The sequence below is a fragment of the Halictus rubicundus genome, chromosome 14 (assembly GCF_050948215.1).
Source record: "Halictus rubicundus isolate RS-2024b chromosome 14, iyHalRubi1_principal, whole genome shotgun sequence".
Taxonomy (NCBI): Eukaryota; Metazoa; Arthropoda; class Insecta; order Hymenoptera; family Halictidae; genus Halictus; species Halictus rubicundus.
In genome coordinates, this window is record NC_135162.1 from 7,105,282 (window position 1) to 7,118,294 (window position 13,013).

Genomic DNA, 13,013 nt, shown 5'->3' on the forward strand with positions numbered 1-13,013 from the left:
CAAGAGAAAGGAAATAGAATTTTGCTTGAACATTTATCCACGGAATTAACAATTTGCATAAACATTCGCAAACTCTTAAGAAAAATCAACTTGCTTGGTTTTCACTAATTAACAATTAAGCAAAATAAAAAGTTTGTGTATGAATTTGCACAATCAATTTATATTTTTCACTAATAATTTTAGTGTAGTGAAAATATATTCATTGTTTTAAATTGCACCTATTCATTCTTGTAGTAAATGCATAAAATCCGTGGTCTAGTCGTGAATGTTACTACGATATTTTTGTCGACTGTACGTGGTTTTTTCAGTGGGAAATCGAAAACCGAAACGGAGCTCGAAATCGATACGATTACATGCGAGAGTGGAAATATTGCGTCACCTTCGTGGGGTGTTTTCGATAATAATGCGGCACGAACGGTGGAAAACACTCTGAATAAGTATCACGATAATAGTATAGTCGTCGACGGTTTCTGTGCGCCATCATTGACCAAAATGGTTCTCGATCGAATAAATAAAACCTGAACCGAAATGGTCGTGCGCATTTACTTTTTATGATTCAGGTAGAACAAAAAAGGACAGTTCGACTGAACCGTTCAAGTTCTTAAACCATGCAAGAGTATGTCAAATATTTCGGGAAATAAAATAGTAAAAAAAATAAAAACGAAATAAAAAGTTTTTTTCTTAAAAATGAAAATAAATTGTTATTGGTCGAACAATAACGTACACAATTATGATTAGATTATAAGAGTGCTTGAAAAATACAACTGGAACTAAATACGAAATTATTTGCATCCACAAAGTAATTTATTTAATGGAATTAAAAGTTGAAAATGAAAAGATTGCGGGAAAATTCATGTTTAAATAATCCTGCCTACTGAACACTCCGCAAGGGAAGCATGAATCGCGATTTATAATTGTTTCACATTCGCAGCTACGGTAACAGCATATACGGATTTATTGACGTCAAATGCGTAAATAATAATGTATGCTAAACACGGACAGAAATTTTCATATTACGGGAAATGGCCAACTATTCGAGAAAGAGCTGTTGTCTGGTAAATATTCATTTTGTCACACGAGCTTACCAATAATAAATTCTGTATAATTCTATATAATTATAGTCATAAATTACAATAGGTTTCATTAAAATCGATGTGTGACCGTGTTAAATAAAATGAATGTTTTTATTCAGTACACTATTTTGACAAAAAAAAAAAATGTTTATTATATCACAACAGTGGCCCGAACTCGCATGACCGCACGATTACTTTTCCTTACAGGAGAGTTTCAGCACTCGCATACGGGGCAGCTGGCATATTGTTTATAAGTTCGCTGACCGAGTGGAAAGTGGTGTGCAATTATATTCCGTATTACCGTAGCAAATACACGAGAAACGCTCTGAAGTATTATGGCATTTAGTGAGGTTATGTCAGCAGTCTACCATCACCTGTACCCTATGTACAAGTTTCCAGCCGGAAAAAAGTAAATAAATTCTCATATACCTATACATGCTGTTTAAAATATCAAAAAACATCGTGCACTGTATAATATTACCGAAAACAATATATAAAAAAGAAATGCACGTCTGTGTTGTATGTGCAAGTTTTTAACTCAAAAGAAAAAAAAAATAAACTTATATATATATATATATATATATATATATATATATATATATATATATGTTTACATATATTTAAAAATATTAAGAATCATTGTGCAATGTCTACTTATTACAAAGCAGAATGTATAAGACAGGAATGCATCGTCATCCGTGTTGCATGTGCGAATTTCGAACAAAGCAAAAATTAAATTAATTTTATATATATATCTATACATATATTGTCCAAAATATTAAAAATCATTGTCGACTGTGTAACAGTGCAAAACAGAATGCATAAAAAAAATATATTTCAGAGAAAAAAGAAATCGCCCGAACAGGGACTCGAACCCTGGACCCTCAGATTAAAAGTCTGATGCTCTACCGACTGAGCTATCCGGGCATTGAACACCAAATTACTACAGACAGTACATGACTGTGCGTAAATCACATCGTACAACTCGCTTAATTGCTCATTGTACGTGACAATAATGATCTATTTTTATAAAAAAACGTATTTTTTTCACATTATTAATTATCTGTATCGATGGTGTTCAACCCTGGATTTCTCTGTTACGAATATTATTCTACTATTCAATATTATACAATTCAATTATTCAATATTATTCGATTCAATTGTTTAATTATTCTATTATTCAATATCATACAGTTCAATTTCAAAATTCTAAACGATAAAATTTTATCGCAATTTTCAGACAGCGTTGGACAGTCGATTATTTTCGATTTAATAAATATATATGACTACTCATCATTTTATTTCTATGTATTTATTTAAAGCGACCACTGTTTCATTATATCGATCATTTTGTTGTTATTTTCTCGAGATGTTATCAATTCCTCGTACTTGCAGAAACATTGAATTACGACGTCATTATTATTAATATTAACGAAATTATTTTTAGCTCATTACGGCACAATGACAATAGCACATTTGACACCGTCGATCTGAAATATTATTCAATGTCTTCTGTTTGGATTACTCAGCTAGCTGTAACACAACACGCACGGGATTGTCATTAGAAAATTAATGTCAACCGAACCCAAGATAATTATAAACCGAACGATAATTTATACATCAATCGTTCGACTCGAATAATAAAAACCAAGGTTGTCTATCGAAGACGCAGCTGCAACTGTCATAGAGTTGTAGTAAAATATTAATACGCGTGCGATCGATTATTATCGTTGCCCGTGGCGCGGCGTGCTGATAACACAGTTTAAGTCAACTAGTTCCTAGTCAATTGTGGTCTTTCCATATTTCGTAATCCGAGGCATTTGTTTTGTAACAGTTTCTTTCTAATCACAGTTATTGTTCAGCTTTGCGCGATTATAACGATTACAATTACAGCTTTCATTCAAAGCCCAATAAAACGGTGACTAAAAACACGTACATTAAGATTTAAAAGCTCTTTAGAAAAAGGAGACTTCAATTTTCAAATCCGTGGTAGTTTCAATCCTCAACAAAATTTTTTAAGGCCTGCGGAGTCATTTGAATTTGCACATATTTTAGACTTGAATTTTTTACTACGACGTATACTTTTGATTTTTACTACGAAGGAGAAATTATTTAGGAAAAACTGCTACAGTCATCTGAAAGTAGAGACTGCAAGCTTTAAAATGAGACTAGTACGATCATTCTGTGATCTTTTATTGCAAAGTTATAAGAGTTTGAAAATCAAAGATATCACCCGTTCGGATAATCGAGGTTCCCGTGGATTAATCAACAAAATATGCTCCGAATTGTGTCATGCTTGGGCTCATTTTAACCAGAAAACTTTCAAGCATATGTTGCTAAATGTTTCATAAAAAAATAACTAATAGCAAAATAGGAAAAATGGAAAATCCAAGGCGAGGAAAGTTGCGATATGTGCGGTCTTGACGTGGGACTCCTCGTGTTGTCAAGAATTAGCCTCGCTCGACCCACAAATTATCGTCGGTTAATTAAATGTGTAATCTCCTTTCACTTTCACTGTTTGGAGACAGTGTTCCACGAATGATGAGCCCATATTTTTTCCGTGACGTATATCAGGACGCTCTAATCGTAGGTCGATGACGGAAAATTTGCTCGGTTCACCGAAAACATTTGGCTGTTGTAAAGATTACAAGTTTTGCGTCATTATCTGCTTCCTTCAGCTTAATGAAATTGTCATTTAACCCGTGGGTATTTGTCAATATCAAAATGTGAACGCTAGAACTACAGGTCTCGTAAAAATCACGGGTCCCAAATTTTTTAACTTGCAATTATTGATATTATAAAAATTTTGAAAAATTTATTATGGAATGAATTTATTTCTTCGGAAGTATATTTGGATGAAAATTATGAAAAATTTTAATACAGAAGATCGATCGATTTTATCGGGAGATAAAAATTTCTGTAGTCGAATTTTATAAATTTTAGATACAAGTTGCCACGTTTCATTAATCTAGTTGCAATTTTGATACAGTTTCGTAGGAGCAGCAGAATTTCAATGCTACCCAGGGGTCAAAGTGCAAGGATAATATCAGTATGTCTCCATAATGAAGGAAAAAATTGTGATTTTAGTCTGAAGCCTTTAGAAGTTGTGACAAATAGGCTATAAAAGTCAAAAAGACTTAATGTTGTGCTCGTTAGGATGTTGTGCTACTCTTTTATCTACGCTTTAACGACAAAGCGATGAGTTTATTATGTAAACAGCATTGAAAAACTTTGATAACTAGAATTAATATAATTCTATCGCTAATGAAATAACTATTGACATTTGGCTGCGGTACATTTTAGATAAAACGTTCTAGATTGAGAATTAAAAAAATGTTCATTTTTTTAATAATTGGCTCTGAAAAATTTGAGAATAAAATTAGAGTTATGCTAATATCGCCGTAGAAAAAACAGTTTTTTCATTCATCAATTATCCCAACAAAATTTCCGGAAACAACACATTTCAAGGCAGTCAAGGTGATCTGGATTAGGTTACAAAAATAGCGAATAATTTGACCATTTTTTAATATTTTCTTCTGAAAAAAAATTTAAAGTAATGTTAGGAGTTGTGTTAATGTCACCGTAAAAGAGCGGAATTTTCCAGTTATTAATTAGGCTAAAAAAAATTGCCGAAGACAGCAAATTTTTAGATAGTCAAGGTGGTCTGGATTAGGTTACAAAAATAGCGAATAACTTGACCATTTTTTAATATTTTCGTCTGACAAAAATTTAGAGTAATATTAAGAGTTGTGTTAATGTCACCGTAAAAGAGCGGAATTTTCCAGTTATTAATTAGGCTAAAAAAAATTCCCGAAGACAGCAAATTTTTAGACAGTCAAGGTGATCTACCGCCGCGTAGGCTTTTTGCGGTTTGGTAGTAAGTTACAGTTTACTATGACAGTTTCCAGATCGATTTTCCAACCCATCCAAGCCCAAACAGAAATCGAGATCGAAGGCGAGTGGTATCGTTGTGGATGGAGCATTACGATACGAGTGATTCAGGGTCGTCGTCCAGCGAACGAGCGTGGGGAGCTTCCCCGAAGCAAAGATTCTTGGCAGCGAGCCACTAACTTCCCGATGTGTCAAGTTCTCAATATTAGAAGTCACGCACGAACGCGGAGAATCTTTGTCGTGAGCTTTCACTCCCTGTTTCTGTACTTACAATCGAGAGCAAACCAGGCATATATGCATCGTATAGAGCGAACCTGCGTTCGTTCACTTTATTGCTAAAATGCAACGAAACTTGACTGAAAACACGTTGACGGTAGTATTTTTCGCAAGTGTGATGTTCGGGACACTTTCCTGATTAAAACGAGCCCAAACACGACATAGTTTGGATCATATTTGCTCGTATAATCCACGATAATCTAGAACCTCGATTATCCGAACTGATGATACCTTCGATTTTCAAACTGCTGTAACTCTGCAATAAAAGATCGTAGAACGGTCATACTAGTCTCATTTTAAAGCTTGAAATCTCTACTTTCAGATAGCTACAGCAGTTTTTCCTAAAACATTTCTCCTCCATAGTAAAAATCGCAAATGATGCATGAGTGTTTCAGTAATGTCGGTTGCCAAGCTCTGAATTATGTCATGCTTGGACTTATTTTAATCAGAAAAATGCGACGAACATGCTGGTGACATTATCTTTGAGAAATGTAACTCGTTAGTATTTTCGAAAAATTACGCTAAAATAGAAAATTAAAGAAGTCCGGTTCATATTTAACTGAAAATCATCAACGCATGGTGTGAGCATATTCTAAAATTGGAATACCTTCTAAATGATTCTGGTTTTTGGAACGATCCATACGGGTCGATCAGAGTCATTTCGAGAAAATGGGAGCAAAGAACAGACGAAGCGTTTATCGAGATAGAATCGAGAAGCGTCGACGCGGGAGAACGTGAACGTAGAACACGATTCTATGCGTACGTCGAAAAGCTCGGTGATTAACCCAGAAAGCCCGATGATCGTGCATCGACCCATGCACAGGCTCTCACAAAAGACAGAGAAAGAGCTGGGATGAGGAAGGGGAAGCAGGCTGTTTCTAAAAATCTCATCGTGCTAGCTCGCATCCCTTGGAAACACGCCAGCACCGGCGAATTGCAAATATAGGCGGTTAATGCTGTCCTCACACCGAATGACAAAAATATGTTCGAAGCCTACACTAGAGTAGGTAAACTTCGAGGAACTATAACTCCCAAAATTTCAAGTATTTTGACTTCAACAAATTCTAGTGTATAGTTCAAATGCGTAGAAATATGAATGCAAAACCTCAATGCAAAAGAGTTGTCAAATTTCTTTACAAAAATTCCCAAACCAGGTCTACGAAATGACGTAACGTTCTACTTCTCAGTTCGGATAATCGAGGTTCCACTCTACCGTGGATTAAACGAGTAACTGTGATCCGAACAGTATCGTGTTTGGACTCATTTTACTCGGAGAAGCGTCGCGAACGTGTTGGTAAAATTTGCCAACAACAATCAACTTTTGTTAACGCTTTGTTAACCTCTTTCATTCTCCGAGCTTAATGAAATGAATTCTTTTCACGTTACAGTAAAAATTAATTGAAAAATAGGGCTGGAAAATAGTGTTACCTACGTACGACCCTAAACGTGTCAAATCTCAGAAGATCGGAGGTTCAGATTGAGAGGAAGATGCAAGGAACGATTCACCCTTTCTAGTTAGCAGCTTTATAAGGTCTTCGCGCCGAATCTGTTAAATGTTACATGAGAAATGAATCCTTTTGTAACGGCAAGGGACTGAGTCTCCTATTGATGTATTCTATAACCAGTGTTGATGGCCTCGGTATTATCCGATGTCTGATCTAAGCTAAGCCCGCGGAGCAAGGGATCGAGCAACTGATAGGATTAGCGCCTACAAAGGCGCATTATTTATTAAAGAGACAGGGAACACTGTCGGGGTTACCATAAGACGAAAAATGAATCCCCTTGCGAGGCCCTTTTTCGGTTGGTATGTGAATCGAATAATGAATCACTGACAAAGTAAACAGAGCGTACAATATTCATCTGAAACGCTGTCTTGAGAGAACTAAATTTCCGACAGACCCTTTGAACAGGATCTTCCGAGTCCTACAGCCTTCAGGTTCGGTCATGAGAAATTCAGTTGTACTGTAAAACCTGAAGTAAGTACCTGAAGTCCGCCCATATTAAAATTGTCATAACTTCGTTAGGAAAAATACTATTGCAATAAACTTGGACTCGTTTTAACTCTAACTTCATTTTCACTCGGACTTCATTGTTGTCAAAAGTAATGTTGCGGGATATAGCAAATGAAAAACTCAGTGCAATTTCACGAATAATTACTTACGACAAAAAGCATCGGTTATGGCTGGTTTTTGGAATTGTTGGCTTACCTGTAACAAAAGAATAGGCACGTTAAATAAAATAATCCCATTTACAATCAGTTGTATTCAATAGAATCTATATTATAAATATACTGGGGTAGTTTGTCTCTAAGGTCCTGCTTAGTTTAAGCTACTCCATCACCTCAAATTCAAAGCTCGATAAGTCGATTAAAAAAAATTGTAAATGAAATTTTCTGGGATTGTTGTAAAGAGGAAGATTCAATCTTCAAATCCGTGGTGGTTTCAATCTTTAAAAAAATTCTTCGTGGTCTACAGAGTCATCTGAATTTGCACAAATTTTAGGCTTGAATATTTTACTACGACGTATACTCTTGATTTTTACTATGAAGGAGAAATTGTTTAGGAAAAATGGCTACAGTCATCTGCAAGTAGAGACTTCAAGCTTTAAAACGAGACCAGTACGATCATTCTACGACCTTTTATTACAAAGTTATAACAGTTCAAAGATCAAACATATCGACAGTTCGGATAATCGAGGTTCCACTAAATCGCGGATTAAACGAGCAAATATAGTTCGAATTGTGTCGTGCTTGGGCTCGTTTTAATCGGTAAAGTGTCACGGATATCTTGGCAAAAGTTGGATCCACTATACTATAAGTAGAACCTACTTCTTGCAAAAAGAATGCACAAACGTGTAAAAAGGAAATTGACGTGAAATGAAATCGTGGCTACCATGAAACGCCGTTAAAATAAAATCAGAGAAATAATATTGTAGTCCATGTTCTATTGTCATTGATGACAATACTAGTGTACAACATTGATGTTCGGTACTTGAATCATCGTCCCGCAGGATTCGCAAAATATTGGCGCGTTCTGTGAGTTTCCACAGGCCCGGCTAGCTCAGTCGGTAGAGCATGAGACTCTTAATCTCAGGGTCGTGGGTTCGAGCCCCACGTTGGGCGATATCAATTTTTTTTCTCCGCGTCAATATTTAAGAATCTCTGCGTATCCATCCAGTGTCGTACATGTCGTACACAGAAGCTCGAGGTAAGGAAACATGTCGGATAAAAACCATCGCGGGAGAGTGCGATATATCACATTTTTGCACGAGCAACACCGGTATTTTTCCCCCCGGAGTCATTTCATCGTTCACTCTCTCTCTCTCTCTCTCGCTCCGTAGCGTGTAAGTATAAATAATCGAAATCATTTCTGCCCGTAATCTTATCGGAATCGATAGACTGACAGGCGACGGGTTAATCGCACATGCTCAGACACGCTATACTTACACGTGCACGCTCCATACAGTGGGATCCAAAAAGTGCACGAACACGTTTGCTCTTCTCGGGAATAATTGTCTGTACATAAATTGTGATAGTTTCGTAAAAACAAAGGCATTGCAGGCGGTTAGAAATTATCGCCAGAAGAGGGGGAGAAAATGTACAAAGCTTCCAACGTTTTCCCATGACAACTTCCTCGAGATCGCGAAAGATCTTGAAGATCCCCTAGGATCTAGGTCCCAGGGCAGGTCCCGACCATCGGGGCGCCCAGGGTACGAAAGTAATGAGGGTCCCCGGCACAAAGGTGAATCGAACTGTTCAAAGGAAAGTGTTCCTGTGGTAGGCCCGAGGAATTTGGCCGGACAGGTGCGCCCCTTGTGTAGAAACGTCGAGTAGAACGGTGCAGAATAGAACGTCGGGGTGCCAGGTGTTTCGGAAAGTTATTTTCGATCGCAGTTTCGGTGAGAGTGGCATGGAGGAGAGGGTAAGGGCCGAGTAGTATATTTTTAGTCGGTGCACGGCATGCGGCACACCACCGCAACGTTTCGACACGACCCGAAATAAAGTGTTTATCGAACGATATAGTATAGTGTGCCGGCCGCCGCGCCGGTTTATGCGCGAGCAGAGCGGAGCGGAGCGGAGCAGAGCGGAGCAGAGCGGAGCAGAGCGAAGCAGAGCAGCAAAGTAACTTTCGTCTCTCCATGCGAGCGAAAGTAGATCGGTTTACAGGACGAACGAGACAATGCGTAATTAATAGCCCGTGGTTCCTTCCGGCGAGCGCGATGCTAATGACAGATCACTGGACACCAACGCTTCTAATTCGCCGCTATAACTGTACAGGCGAACCACCGGACCGTGATTATTCATGATACCTGAATGGGTAATTGAATCGGGAATGCCGGCGGTGGGAAGTCGGGACGCCATTTTGAAATTCGGCGGTGAATATTTTTCAGTTAAATTGTACTCGGTAGGTCCTGTGTGCTTTCGCAATGGACATTCTTGATTGTCTGATGCGAGAGTTGAGCAATTTTCAAAATCGAAATTTTTCATTTTATACGTTTGTATGATTGTTTTATATGGAGTCGGTGTACGAAGTGGTCGTACAACATTTAAGAACAAACAACAAGCGTGACGCGGCGCTGAGCAGCGCTGCGGTGTAAGGGTCTAGGTATAGTTTTTTGACACTGCCAATATGCTTGAGAATTTAACAGTGGATGGGGTGATTTTACGTGAGAAAATAAAGTCGAAAATATAGAACGAACTTTTTTTATTTGACGACTCGTGTCCGAGAAAATCGAGTTTGAAAATTCGGCGAACACGAGGGCTATCGAATAGCAATCGTCTCACGTGTCTGATCATGACCTACTGATTCTACTTCTTACAAATGCTAGGCCCGCAAATCTGACGGATCTTCAAAGTCGATTTTTTCGATGAAAAAGCATAAAACCAAAAAAATTCATTCCATATTTTCCACTTATATACTAGCTATATGTTAATATGTTAATATACTAAGATACTAATATGCTAATATGCTATTATGCTAATATATTAATATGCTAATATGCTAATATGCTAATATGCTAATATACTATTATGCTAATATATTAATATGTTAATATGCTAATATCCCAAAATATTAATATGCTGATATGCTGATATGCTAATATGCAAATGTACTAATATACTAAGATACTGATATACTAATATAATAGTTTGCTGTATATCGTGTATATTTATCTGGTTTTATTAGTTGGACGTATATATCAATAGATTTATTACTTGTATTTTAGCAGAAAGCGATAATGGAATGAAAAGTGAACTTTAGAACCTGAAAAGGAAATGTACAACTAGCTAGTACAAATGAATGTTCATTTATAAAGTGTCCAACACCTTCGTGCCCATTCGCAATTTGTTTGTTTTACTCAATATTGCAGAATATTGACGTGTGCAAATTTTTGAGCGAGACTGTACAAATATTGTAGTGATTAGCAAGGTGCTCAATTTTTTTCAGTGTTTTGTATCATCGAAAATTGCCAGAGTCATTGACACATTCCCCGATTATTGACGGATCCCTGTAGACAGCAGCATTAACGTGGACGATATCGTGCTAACATCTTAGATATACATATACATATATATATGTATATACTTGATTCATATTTATCGTACGTCTGTACTACGGACATCTTACAATCTAACTGGTAAACAATGCTCGTGATAACGTGGTTTTTCTAGCGCGGATAATTAAGTGCCGATTGCAAAACTGTGAACCGGCAAACTAACAATAAGATTAACTTTATCAACGGTGTGCGATTAGATAGTTTTATAAATAAATCTCGCGAGGACGTCTTGCGTGTGTGGGAATGAACTGTACGGGAAAAAGAATGGGTTGCTATGGTCGCTATAGTTGCTCCAGGAGAAGCAATTTGCGACAGATTTCGCGGCAGTTGTAGTTAATATTATTATTATGGTATCGCAGTCATTTGAATACTACATCACTCACAGCAGTTTTAACATTTTTAGTCTTTGTCTGATTTATGGATATTTGTACCATACAAATGGAAGTGTATAAAACAGACCATAAGCATTAATAATAGTATAATAGTCTCATAACCTTCGGTTGCTTAGAGTGCGTTTTCTTTTCCTTTTTTTTTTTTTGCACAATTATTTGCACAGCATCTCATGCAAAAGCAACATAAATAAGTTTCTTATTGAGTAAAACAACGATTTTAACCTTCGAGCAAGCCTACGATCGTAAAATTAACATAAATCGGTTTTTAATCAGCACTTACGAACTAATACGGAATGGTTACAATGTCAAGAAAATAGCGACTCATGCTCCGCAAAAAATTGTTTCTTAATATACCACTGTTGTATTCCGTTGCAATAAACAACAAAACTATTCTTACTGAAATTCTCAACCCTTAAATGGTCCTTCAAAATGCACCTTAAAAATGATTCAATTAAATTATATCTAATATTACATTTAGAAATAGGTATATTATCAATAGTTAAATAATTATTAGCATAAATTGTGTTCGCCCAAATAGTTCACTTAAGGGTCAACAAATATTTTCCTACTGCTGCTTAATTTTAGGTTTAAAAAAATTTAAGTTTTAAATTTAATTTTAGGAGAATTATTATATAAATTAAATTGCAGGAAATTGTAATAACAATTTGATTTTACATTTTCATATGTCTGTGTTTCAAGGTGCAAAGTAACGCCAAAATCGTTCAACCGCTCTATTTAATCAATATCCGTCAGACGTAAATTATCAATTAATTATTGCATTGCTATAGGCCATCACGCTCTCACGAGTCAGACGTCATGCGTACGATCATGATCGACAAACAGAGTGCCGACGTACTTGGCCACAATTTGGCGGGAACCGGTGTTCGCGGGAGAGCGCGTGACACGGCGGAGACTGTGTACCGTGTATTTACTATACCGTGGCGCGTTACTATACCACGGGGCCGCCACGTGATAAAACGTGTCGAGAGCCCGAAGAATATCGCACGTGCGGCACGAAGACACGAGCCGCGAAAACGTGGCTCCTTCGACGGTCACGAAGACAACCACCTACCACGCAACAACAAAAAAAAACACGTTCTAAACGTGTCCGGGTGCAGCTATTTTGCGACCGGCCTAATTTCATCGTCGTGGCACGAGCCGGTCCCCGGCTGATTCGGCAATGATCGCCGTATCGATGGAAAACAACGGAAGTCGTATCGGCAAATCGCGAAATTCGCAGACGGTTCGAGAGATCCTCGACCTTATTTCGATCTAGACTATAGATTAATTGCAGACCAACACGAATTATTCCACGATGCTGGATTAGTGTCTTCGTTGACAAGGAAAGTTATCGCGAAGTTCTGCTAATGAGTCAACACCTGGAGAGCTCGATTCTGTTTTTATTAATTGTTTCAGTGGTAGATGAACTTGCAAAGATGAGCTGTCTCAATGAGAACAGACTTCAAATGATACTCAATAGCACATACAAGCAGTTTAAAGTTGTTGAGTACGCGGGTTGGTTCGTGACTGATGGTAAAAGTCATTTATTAATAATGATTGGATTATGCAGGGTGGTATAGTTGGATCTTAGATAATTCTACGAGGAAAATTGAGTCGAAAAAGAAGAATAAAATTTTTCCATACGGCGCTTCATTTCAGAGAAAATCAACTCTAAAGTTTTACCGTAATGTTTGTGTAGGGTGTTTCAGCTAAATTTTTTTTAATGAAATCTTATGGTTTTCTTAGATATTATTGTGGAGCATGAAAAGACGACTCCAACGAGTACCATGACCATACCATTACGATGATTCAATTTCGAAATATT

General features: G+C 37.1%; 1 protein-coding gene and 2 non-coding genes across 3 annotated transcripts in view; 1 reads left to right on the forward strand and 2 right to left on the reverse strand.

Annotated features, from left to right (window-relative positions):
* Positions 1-13,013, reverse strand: part of Sesn (Sestrin) — a 193,984-nt gene that overhangs the window by 70,859 nt on the left and 110,112 nt on the right. The gene's annotated exons all lie outside the window — the stretch shown is intronic.
* Trnak-uuu (transfer RNA lysine (anticodon UUU)) lies at positions 1,928-2,000 on the reverse strand. The gene has a single exon. It is a non-coding gene; the product is annotated as a tRNA-Lys (tRNA).
* On the forward strand, positions 8,289-8,361 carry Trnak-cuu (transfer RNA lysine (anticodon CUU)). Its single transcript has one exon. It is a non-coding gene; the product is annotated as a tRNA-Lys (tRNA).